A 12,908-nucleotide genomic window follows, 5' to 3' on the forward strand; every position below is an offset into this window, starting at 1 on the left:
ACCTCCCCTGCTGAACGATTTATGTATAACTGTTTCAAGTATGACCCTTCAGCCCAGAGAAAACCCACAAACAATATCTGGTTTCACTCCCCATTTCCCTTTGATGCCCACCTCCCTTCCTGAGAAGTCAGGAGGGCATGACCACCTGTGTTCTAAAACAAAAGAAAGAAGGAGATATAGAGGACAGAATTCTGAGAAAAGTATACTTGAAACAAGGATACTTACAGCAGGGTGTTTACTCAGTGTGACTGATGAGATAATGGTTCTCTAGTTCACATATACTTAGTACTTAGTGTGGTGATGTACTGATTCTACAGTTGGCGCATGCTCAGTGTGCTATAGTGATGTAATTGTACTGGGGTATGTAAGGGCTGAGAGGACTGGAGAGAGACAGAGAATGAGTGAAGGAGAGTATGAGAGTGAGTGTGTTCAAGCTCTATTTCAGACTCACTGACTCTAGATTCCAGACTTTATCCCTGACCTTGTGGTACTCTCCTGCTAACACTAAGGCCTGTCCAGAGATCATCCAGAAAGCTAGCCCGGACATCACAGAGCACAACTTTGAAAAATGAGCAAAAAATTAAAAAGAGCTTTGAGTATAGAAAACTACAATGGTGATAGGGAAGATCAAAACACAAATAGAGAAGAGCACAGAAAAATGCCTACATGTGAAGGCTAGAAAGGGAATAAGAATTGATTTTATGTTCAAAGGGTTCTCTTGAGATCTCTTGAGAGAGATCAAAAAGAATTTTAGAAATCAGATGATAGAGATGGAAGAAAAATTGGAAAAAGTAGTGGGAGCTTTGCCCCAATTATGAATTATGAAAAAAGTCAACATCTTGGAAAAGAAGCATAACATTGGGTCTGTCCATTCATTGGGAATAAGTTTGTGCTTAAATGTAGAACCTTTATTATGGTCTAGAAAAAATTTGATGACTTGTTGAGAGATGAATAATACATGCTATTTGATGACATGTTGCAGAGGAATTGCAGGAATATGTTGTGTGCTCAGTCAGAAGCAGTCAGACTTCGATGAAATAACTGCCTGAATGCCAAAAATTGTTTATCGACCCTAATGTTTTTTAATCATTACCAACATAAACATATAGTGTTTCAAATACATTCAAGCTTATTGTCCCAGAGGAAAAAAATATTTGCCATATAAGTGTTCAATATGGAAAGAGACCAGTTTTCCCAACCTGAACCCAGAGATCAAGCTGCCATGCTGGTAAATGTTACTAAGAAGAGGGACCAGTAACAAGTATCTATATGGTCACAAGTCTCAGCTCAGCTGACACAGAGGAAACCTAATGTGGTATGAGGGAGACTGGGATGAATCAGAAGCCCCAGATTTACAAACAAAAAGATGGTTAGCTACCATGGAAGCTAGGTGGCACAGAGAATAGAGTGTTGCTCTTGAGATTAGGAAAAACTAAATTTAAAAAAAAATATTTTATTTTTTTAAACTGATTTTTAATCCTACCTCAGATATAAACTGAATGACTGAAAAGTCATTTAACCTCTCCGTGGCTCAGTTTCCCTATATGCAAAAGAGATTGAATAATATAACTTCACAGAATTGTCATGAAGGTCAAATGAACTAATATATGAAAGCATTTTCCAAACCTCAAAGAAACCATACCATCATTCTATTATTGTTATTATTCTTCAGTTATGGGACTTGTTCTATAGTCACTTCAAAAGTATAGGCTTCATTTTTTCTCATTTACAAAATGTACATTATAAAACTAACATTCCCTACATACTATTGTGTAGTGTTCTCTCTAAAATGTAATGTTCTCTGGGGGTCTCTGGAGGCAGCCTTCTTTCAGTTCAGTAATCACCACAATTGTAGCCAGGTATTAAGTCCAAATCTTTTATTGTCTCCTTCAGTCATGTCTCCTTTCTTAGAGCCTGCTTAGCTTTCTTAGAGGCCTATCTCTCTCCTTGGCTCCAAGAGCTTGAGCTCCTGCCTCCTTCTCTGCCCTCTGAATCCAAGGGTTTGTGCTTCAGCCTCCAGCCAGCACAAAAGTGGATGATGGAATAAATCTGTCTCAACCTCCAAGAGCTTCTAGTGTGCTTGTCTCTCCTGGCTCTGAGAGCTTCTAGCTTATATATTTCACACTGAGTATACACCAATCATTAAACCATTAGTAAACCATTATTTGTTGTAGGATTAAATCAATGCTAAACTAGATTTAACCATTGTCTCCTCAATTCAACTTGTTACCTTGTTTCAAGTTCTGGACCATAATATCTCTTTGTAGGATTAAATCAATCATACTGCACTATGCTAAATTAGATAACTATTGTCTCTATCAATTCTAATGACTTAGTACATTGTAGGAATCCTTTCTTTCAAGTTCAGAGTTCTGGCCCATAACACTATCTCACCATCTCATTATGAAGATAATTTGTCTTACAGAAACAGTTTAATAAACAGAGATTTCCAGGTTCTAATAAAGTTTCTACATGCTCTTTCTTTTCAGTTGTTTACAACAACCCATTTCCTGACTTTTTGTTTTCCTTATCTTCTCATTGTCTCCACATGTCTGATCCATATAGTCACTTCAAAAGTATAGGCTTCATTTTTTCTCATTTACAAAATGTACATTATAAAACTAACATTCCCTACATACTATTGTGTAGTGTTCTCTCTAAAATGTAATGTTCTCTGGGGGTCTCTGGAGGCAGCCTTCTTTCAGTTCAGTAATCACCACAATTGTAGCCAGGTATTAAGTCCAAATCTTTTATTGTCTCCTTCAGTCATGTCTCCTTTCTTGGAGCCTGCTTTTATTCAAATACTGGATGACCACTTTGTTATGATACCAAGGTACAATAACTTGGTTCATCTGTTTTTTATTTCCTTGTAAGTTATTCTTTTGTCCTCTGCAGTGCATCTTCTTTATTCTTTTTTGCCCCTTTCATCCCCACCTCACCCCTAAGCAGGCTATAGTTAAGAAAGGATACATTCATGTAAAGTTATGTAGATGTATACACACACATACCTTTTCTATTCCTGCTGACTTTTTTGAATTTTTAAAATTAATTTTTATAATTGTAACATTTTCTTTGACAGTAAATGTAAAGTTTTGATCGTCTCTCAGTTGTAATCCTTCTCTGGGAGAAGGTTTCTTTTCTGTATAATCTTTTCCTCTATGAGCAGGTTTCTTGGGAGGCTTCTGGAGCCTCCAGCCAGCCTCTTCTTCTTCCTGAATCCTGGCTCTAAATCTCCTCCAGCTCTTGTCCTTCCCCAGTCCAGACTGCTTCTCCAGGCTCACTGTTGCCTCTTTTTATCCTCCCAGAGAATGGGTGTGGGATAATGCAAGGGCTTCTGGAAAGAAGTACTCCAACCAATGAGCTTGCTCCTCTTAGAATCTGAGCCAGAGAACTGTCAAGTCAACCTGAGTTCTCACCTTGTAATTGTCCAGACAACCTGAGTTCTCATCTAGTAATCCTAACAAGTACATATGCATAGGTAATGTTTTTTTTACATCATTATCCCTTGTACTCCCTTCTGTTCCGAGTTTTTCCCTTCCTTCCCTCCACCCCCTCCCCTAGATGGCAGGCATTCCCATACATATTAAATATCTTATAGTATATCCTAGGTACAATATATATGTGCAGAACCGAATTTTGTTGTTGTTGTTGTTGCAAAGGAAGGATTGTATTCCCAAGGTAAAAATAATCTGGGAAGAGAAACAAAACAAAACAAAACAAAACAAAACAAAAACAAAAACAAACAAAAACCAAAAAAACCCCAAAAAAACAATGCTCTCAGTTTACACTCATTTCCCAGTGTTCCTTTTGTGGGTGTAGCTGATTCTGTCCATCATTGATCAATTGGAATTGGATTAGCTCTTCTCTATGTTGAAGATATCCACTTCCATCAGAATACATCCTGGTACAGTATCATTGTTGATGTGTATAATGATCCCTTAGTTCTACTCATTTCACTCAGCTTCAGTTGATATGTCTTTGCAAGTCTGTCTGTATTCCTCCAGTTGGTCATTTCTTACAGAACAATAATATTCCATAACATTCATATACCATAATTTACCCAACCATTCTCCAGTTGATGGGCATCCATTCATTTTCCAGTTTCTAGCCACTAAAAAAAGGGCTGCCACAAACATTTTGGCACATACAGGTCCCTTTCCCTTCTTTAGTATTTCCTTGGGATATAAGCCCAGTAGTAGCACTGCTGGGTCAAAGGGTATGCACATTTTGATAACTTTTGGGGCATAATTCCAGATTGCTCTCCAGAATGGTTGGATTCTTTCACAACTCCACCAACAATGCATCAGTGTCCCAGTTTTCCCACAGCCCCTCCAATTCATCGTTATTAGTTCCTGTCATCTTAGCCAATCTGACAGGTGTGTAATGATATCTCAGAGTTGTCTTAATTTGCATTTCTCTGATCAATAGTGATTTGGAACACTCTTTCATATGAGTGGAAATAGTTTTATTTTCATCATCTGAAAATTGTCTGTTCATATCCTTTGACCATTTATCAAATTGGAGAATGGCTTGATTTCTTATAAATTAAAGTCAATTCTCTGTATATTTTGGAGATGAGGCCTTTATCAGAACCTTTAACTGTAAAAATGTTTTCCCAATTTGTTACTTCCCTTCTAATCTTGTTTGCATTATTTTTGTTTGTGCAGAAACTTTTTAATTTGGCGTAATCAAAATGTTCTATTTTGTGATCAATAATGGTCTCTAGTTCTCCTTTGGACACAAACTCCTTCCTCCTCCACAAGTCTGAGAGGAAAACCATCCCATGTTCCTCCAATTTATTTATGATTTCGTTCCTTATGCCTAAATCTTGGACCCATTTTGATCTTATCTTACTATGTGGTATTAAATGTGGGTCCATGCCCAGGTTCTGCCATACTAATTTCCAGTTTTCCCAGCAGTTTTTGTCAATAATGTATTCTTATCCCAAGATTTGGGATCTTTGGGTTTCTCAAACACTAGATTGCTAATTTTATTCACTATCTTGCCCTGTGAACCTAACCTATGCCACTGATCAACTAGTCTATTTCTTAGCTAATACCAAATGGTTTTGGTGACTGTTGCTTTATAATACAGTTCTAGATCAGGTACAGCTAGACCACCTTCAATTAATTTTTTTTTTCATTACTTCCCTTGAAATTCTCGACCTTTTGTTCTTCCATATGAATTCTCTTGTTATTTTTTCTAGGTCATTAAAATAGTTTCTTGGGAGTCTGATTGGTATAGCACTAAATAAATAGATTAGTTTAGGGAGTATTGTCATCTTGATTATGTTCACTCGGCCTATCCAAGAGCACTGAATGTCTTTCCAATTATTTAAATCTGACTTTATTTTTGTGGCAGGTGTTTTGTAATTTTGCTCATATAATTCCTGACTCTCCTTTGGTAGATATATTCCCAAATATTTTATACTATCAACCATTATTTTGAATGGAATTTCCCTTTGTATCTCTTGCTGTTGGATTGTATTGGTAATGTATAAAAATGCTGAGGATTTATGTGGATTTATTTTGTATCCTGCAATTTTGCTAAAACTCTGAATTATTTCTAATAGCTTTTTAGCAGAGTCTTTGGGGTTCTCTAAGTATACCATCATATCATCTGCAAAGAGTGATAATTTGATTTCCTCTTTTCCTACTCTAATTCCTTGAATCTCTTCTCGGCTCTTATTGCCGAGGCTAGAGTTTCTAGTACTATATTGAATAGTAATGGTGATAGTGGGCAACCTTGTTTCACTCCTGATCTTACAGGGAAACGTTCTAGTTTATCACCATTACATATGATGTTTACTGAAGGTTTTAAATATATGCTCCTTATTATTTTAAGGAATAGTCCATTTATTCCTATACTCTCAAGCATTTTTAGTAGGAATGGATGTTGGATTTTATCAAATGCTTTTTCTGCATCTATTGAGATGATCATATGTTTTTTATTAATTTGATTATTAATATGGTCAATTATACTAATTGTTTTCCTAATATTAAACCAGCCCTGCATTCCTGGTATAAATCCCACTTGGTCATAGTGTATTATTCTGGGGATGATTTTTTGAAGTCTTTTTGCTAATATCTTATTTAAGATTTTAGCATCAATGTTCATTAAGGAAATTGGTCTATAGTTTTCTTTCTCAGTTTTCGATCGACCTAGTTTAGGTATCAGTACCATGTCTGTCTCATAAAAGGAATTTGGTAGGATTCCTTCAATCCCTATTTTTTCAAATAGTTTATATAGCATTGGAGTTAGTTGTTCTTTAAATGTTTGGTAGAATTCACATGTAAATCCATCTGGTCCTGGGGATTTTTTCTCAGGAAGTTGGTTAATAGCTTGTTCTATTTCTTTTTCTGAGATGGGACTATTTAGGCTACTTACTTCTTCCTCTGTTAATCTGGGCAAGCTATATTTTTGAAGGTATTTTTCCATTTCATTTAAGTTATCGAATTGATTGGCATAAAGTTGAGCAAAGTAGCTCCTAACTATTGTTCTAATTTCCTCTTCATTAGTGGTGAGTTCTCCCTTTTCATTTACAAGACTAACAATTTGCTTTTTCTCTTTCCTTTTTTTAATCAGGTTTACTAAGGGTTTGTCTATTTTGTTGGTTTTGTCATAGAACCAACTCTTAGTTTTATTAATTAATTCAATAGTTTTTTTTTTTTACTTTCAATTTTATTAATCTCACCTTTTATTTTTAGGATTTCAAGTTTTGTGTTTGTCTAGAGGTTTTTAATTTGTTCCTTTTCTAGTAATTTTAGTTGTAAGCCAATTCGTTGGCCCTCTCTTTCTCTATTTTATGCAAGTAGGCCTGTAGAGATATAAAACTTCCCCTTATTACTGCTTTGGCTGTATCCCACACATTTTGGTTGATGTCTCATTATTGTCATTTTCTTGGGTGAAGTTATTAATTATGTCTATGATTTGCAGTTTTACCCAATCATTCTTTAGTATAAAATTATTTAGTTTCCAATTATTTTTTGGTCTATTTTCCCCTGACTTTTTGTTAAATGTAATTTTGATTGAATTGTGGTCTGAAAAGGATGCATTTATTATTTCTGCCTTATTGCATTTGATTTTAAGGTTTTTATGTCCTAGTATATGATCAATTTTTGTGTAGGTTCCATGAACTGCTGAGAAGAAAGTATACTCCTTTCTGTCTCCATTTAGCTTTCGCCAAAGATCTATCATATCAAACTTTTCTAGTATTCTAGTTACCTCTTTGACTTCTTTCTTATTTATTTTGTGGTTTGATTTATCTAATTCTGAGAGTGCAAGGTTGAGATCTCCCACTATTATAGTTTTGCTGTCTATTTCTTCTTGCAACTCTCTTAATTTCTCTTTTAAGAATTTAGATGCTGCACCACTTGGTGCATATATGTTTAATATTGATACTGCTTCATTATTGATGCTACCCTTTAGCAGGATATAATGCCCTTCCTTATCTCTTTTAATTATATCAATTTTTGTTTTTGCTTGATCTGAGATGAGGATGGCTACCCTTGCTTTTTTGGCTTTGCCTGAAGCATAGTAGATTCTGCTCTACCCTTTTACTTTTAGGTTGAATGTATCACCCTGTTTCAGGTGTGTTTCCTGTAAACAACATATAGTAGGATTCTGACTTTTAATCCAGTCTGCTAACTGCTTCCTCTTTATGAGGGAGTTTGCCCCATTCACATTTATGGTTAGAATGACTAATTCTGTATTGCTTGCCATCCTGTTAACCCCTGCTTATGCTTTTCCCCTTTCCTTCCCTTTTACCCCAGTAATTAACTACCCAGTATTAAACTTGTGAACACCACTTGCTTTTCACAGCCCTCCCTTTTTAGTATCCCTCCCTCACCTTAAAGTTCCTCCCCTTATTTTACCCCTTTTCCTCACAATTTCTGTATTCCCTTCCCCTTAGCTTACTCCTTCCCTCTCACTTTTCAATGAAGTGGAAGAAGTTTCACCATAAATCGAATATGTCTATTGATACACACTATGTTCATCTTCCTCCTTTCTTTCTCTCAGATATAATAGGTTACCTTTGTCTCTTCATGAGATGTAGTACCACCACTTTACACTTTTTTATGATATAATTTCCTTTCTACCTCTAGTTTCTAGGATAAATTATACATATGTTCTTTACATATTTTTATGGCAGAAGTATAGTTCTCAAGATTTCTTTTTACCTTTTTAGAAATCTCTTGAGTTCTGTATTTGAAGATCAAACATTTTATGTAGGTCTGGTTTTTTTATCAAGAATAGATGGAATTCATTTATTTCGTTAAATGTCCATCTTCTTCCCTGGAAAATGATGCTCATTCTTGCTGGGTACGTTATTCTTGGCTGCATACCAAGTTCCTTAGCCTTTCGGAATATCATGTTCCAGGCCCTTCGTTATTTTAATGTGGATGCTGCTAGATCCTGGGTTATCCTTATTGTGGATCCTCCATATCTGAATTGCTTTTTTCTAGCAGTTTCCAATATCTTTTCCTTTGTCTGATGGTTCTTGAACTTGGCCACTATATTTCTTGGCATTTTGATTTTAGGGTCCCTTTCAGAAGGCAATTGGTGAATATTTTCAATGTCTATTTTACCCTCTGTTTCCAAAACATCTGGGCAGTTCTTTTTGATAATTTCCTCAAAAATAGAGTCCAAGCTCTTTTTTTCCTCACATTTTTCAGGGAGTCCAATTATTCTCAAATTGTCTCTCCTGGATCTGTTTTCCAGGTCTGTTGTCTTTCTAATAAGGTACTTGTCATTCTTTTCAATTGTTTCATTTCTCTGGTTTTGCTTGACTACCTCTTGGTTTCTCCTTGAGTCATTCATTTCTACTTGTTCGAGTCTAATTTTCAATGATGTATTTTCTTTACTCACTTTTTTTATATCTTTTTGTAATTGTCCAATTGTGTTTTTATCTTCTATGGAATTTTTTTTCCATTTTATCCATTTTATTTTTTAGAGAGCTGATTTCTTTATCCAGCTCACTAATCCTGTTTTCCTTGGAGTTGTTTATCTTTTCCAGCTCACTAATCTTGTTTCTCAATGATTTGATTTCTTTATCCACTCTGTCTTTGAATGAGTGGGATGACTTCTCCAGGCTCTCTTGCCAAGCTTCCCTTTCCTTTTCCCATTTCTCTTCCAGCTCTCTTGTGAGAGCCTTTTTGATTTCTTAGATGAGATTCTTTTGTATTGAGGAGCAGATCATATCCTCCTTAGGGGATTCCTCTGGGGACAGTATGTTTTTAGTCTCCTCAGTATTTGAAGTCTGCTCTCTCTCCATACAAAAGCTGTCAATGGTTAGAGCCCTTTTGAATTTTTTGTTCATTTTGTCAAGAGTGGAATAGAAGAAAACAAACTGACAAGAGAAACAACTGGTCTGTTTCTGGGGGGATGGGGCTGGATGGTGTTAATGGGCTTCCTCTACAGACTGGGGGTAGGGCAGCAGAGAGCCACTAACAGAAGAGAGATGGCTGTGCTGCCTCTGTGCTCTGAGGCTCTGAGAACATACTGAGTCACTCCAGGTGGGGGTTGGGGGGTGGCCGGTTCTGAGAGATGCTAGCTTTCCTGGGTTTTAATCTTTATTAAATCTTCACCTCCGGTGTTTACACCCTCTCTGCTGCTCCTGGCTTGCTACCAAGACGGAGTATCCACACTGGGGAAACGGCAGAGATCGTACCCCTCCCCCTCTGGTCTGAGCTGTGTGAGCTGCCTGTCTCACTCTGGCTTGCCTGCCCTCAGTCTGCGCCCAGTCTGTTTGACCCTCCCCCGAACAAACACAGACCTTCTCTGGTGAATTTCAAGGATGTCTTCTCTTGGTGATTATTTGTGGGTTTCTTTTCTGGTCAAGCATTAACTCTGAGGCTGGTCATGAAGAAAGTCCAGAGAGAAAACACAGAGCTCAAGCAGCTGTCTGCCTCCACGCCGCCATCTTGCCTGGAAGACCTCCTGCTGATTTTTTGCTTTAATTCTGATTCTAAATTGCCTTGGTCTTACTTAACCTTCCCCCAACCCATTGATTCCTCCTTTGTCTTCTTCCCATACCCTTTGATTCCCCATCTGCTCATCCCTCTCCCCTTATTTCTTTATGGATTTTTGTAGGTTCCTTACTATTTTGGATTTTGGAGGGTGCTATACTCTTTTTAATATATATGAGTAGATTTTCACAAGCAGGAGCCCACCTCCCTCCTCTAATACCTCTTCCTCTTCCCATTATTTGTATAACATAATTACTATTTTTACTTTAATTCTGCATAATAATACAAAATAAAATAATAATAATAAATTATAATAATGAATATCACTAATTAAAACATAGGTCCATATTAAATCCAGAGTTGATTAATAAATGAGGCTTGTCATTTATTGTAAATGGATTCCAGAAGATTTTATTTTCTTTTTTTTTTTTTTTTTTCATGAGTATTTTTTTTATTATATATATATATATATTTTATAATATTATCCCTTGTATTCATTTTTCCAATTTACCCCCCCTCCCTCTATTCCCTCCCCCCGACGACAGGCAATACCATACATTTTACATGTGTTACAATATAGTCTAGGTACAATACATGTGTGCGAATATCATTTTCTTGTTGCACAATAAACATTAGAATCCGAAGGTACATGCAACCTGGGCAGACAGATATTAGTGCTAACAATTTTCATTCCCCTCCCAGTGTTTCTTCTCTGGGTGCAGCTACCTCTGTCCATCATTGATCAACTGGAAGTGAGTTGGATCTTCTTTATGTTGAAGATTTCCACTTCCATCAGAATACATCCTCATACAGTATTGTTGTTGAAGTGTACAGTGATCTTCTGGTTCTGCTCATTTCACTCAGCATCAGTTGATTTAAGTCTCTCCAGGCCTCTCTATATTCCTCCTGCTGGTCATTTCTTACCGAGCAATAATATTCCATAACCTTCATATACCACAATTTACCTAACCATTCTCCAACTGATGGACATCCATTCATCCTCCAGTTTCTAGCTACAACAAAAAGAGCTGCCACAAACATTTTGGCACATATATGTCTCTTTCCGCTCTTTAGTATTTCTTTGGGATATAATCCCAGTAGTAGCGCTGCTGGGTCAAAGGGTATGCACAGTTTGATAACTTTTTGGGCATAATTCCAGATTGCTCTCCAGAATGGCTGGATTCTTTCACAACTCCACCAGCAATGTATTAGTGTCCCAGTTTCCCCACATCCCCTCCAACATTTGTCATTATTTGTTCCTGTCATCTTAGCCAATCTGACAGGTGTGTAGTGGTATCTCAGAGTGGTCTTAATTTGCATTTCTCTGATCAGTAGTGATTTGGAACACTCTTTCATGTGAGTGGATATAGTTTCAATTTCTTCCTCTGAGAATTGTCTGTTCATATCCTTTGACCATTTATCAATTGGAGAATGGTTCGGTTTCTTATAAATTAGGGTCAGTTCTCTATATATTTTGGAAATGAGACCTTTGTCAGAACCTTTGTTTTTAAAAATATTTTCCCAATTTGTTACTTCCCTTCTAATCTTGTTTGCATTAGTATTATTTGTACAGAAACTTTTTAGTTTGATGTAATCAAAATCTTCTATTTTGTGATCAATAATGATCTCTAGTTCTCCTCTGGTCATAAATTCCTTCCTCCTCCACAAGTCTGAGAGGTAGATTATCCTCTGTTCCTCTAATCTATTTATTATCTCCCTCTTTATGCCTAAATCATGGACCCATTTTGATCTTATCTTGGTATATGGTGTTAAGTGTGGATCCATATCTAATTTCTGCCATACTAATTTCCAGTTTTCCCAACAGTTTTTTCCGAATAATGAATTTTTATCCCTAATGTTGGAATCTTTGGGTTTGTCAAAGATTAGATTGCTATAGATGTACCCTTTTTTGTCCTTTGTATCTAATCTGTTCCACTGATCTACCGGTCTATTTCTTAGCCAATACCAAATGGTTTTGGTGACTGCTGCTATATAATATAGCTTTAGATCAGGTACACTTAGACCACCTTCCTCTGAGTTTTTTTTTCATTAGTTCCCTTGCAATTCTTGACCTTTTATTCTTCCATATGAATTTTGTTGTTATTTTTTCTAGGTCATTAAAATAGTTTCTTGGGAGTCTGATTGGTATAGCACTAAATAAATAGATTAGTTTGGGGAGTATTGTCATCTTTATTATATTCGCTCAGCCTATCCAAGAGCACTGAATGTCTTTCCAATTATTTAAATCTGATTTTATTTTTGTGGCAAGTGTTTTGTAATTTTTCTCATATAATTCCTGACTTTTCTTTGGTAGATGGATTCCCAAATATTTTATACTCTCAACATTTGTTTGGAATGGAATTTCTCTTTGTATCTCTTGCTGTTGCATTTTGTTAGTGATATATAAAAATGCCGAGGATTTATGTGGATTTATTTTGTATCCTGCCACTTTGCTGAAATTTTGAATTATTTCTAGTAGCTTTTTAGCAGAGTCTTTGGGGTTCTCTAAGTATACCATCATGTCATCTGCAAAAAGTGATAGTTTGTTTTCCTCATTTCCTACTCTAATTCCTTGAATCTCTTTCTCGGCTCTTATTGCCGAGGCTAGCGTTTCTAGTACTATATTGAATAGTAATGGTGATAGTGGGCAACCTTGTTTCACTCCTGATCTTACTGGGAAAGGTTGCAGTTTATTTCTATTGCATATTATGCTTACTGACGGTCTTAAATATATACTCCTGATTATTCTAAGGAATAATCCATTTATTCCTATACTCTCAAGAGTTTTTAGTAGGAATGGATGTTGGATTTTGTCAAATGCTTTTTCTGCATCTATTGAGATGATCATATGGTTCTTATTAATTTGATTATTAATATGGTCAATTATATTAATAGTTTTCCTAATATTAAACCAGCCCTGCATTCCTGGAATAAATCCTA

Source organism: Sminthopsis crassicaudata, chromosome 3 (genome assembly GCF_048593235.1).
Source record: "Sminthopsis crassicaudata isolate SCR6 chromosome 3, ASM4859323v1, whole genome shotgun sequence".
NCBI lineage: Eukaryota > Metazoa > Chordata > Mammalia > Dasyuromorphia > Dasyuridae > Sminthopsis > Sminthopsis crassicaudata.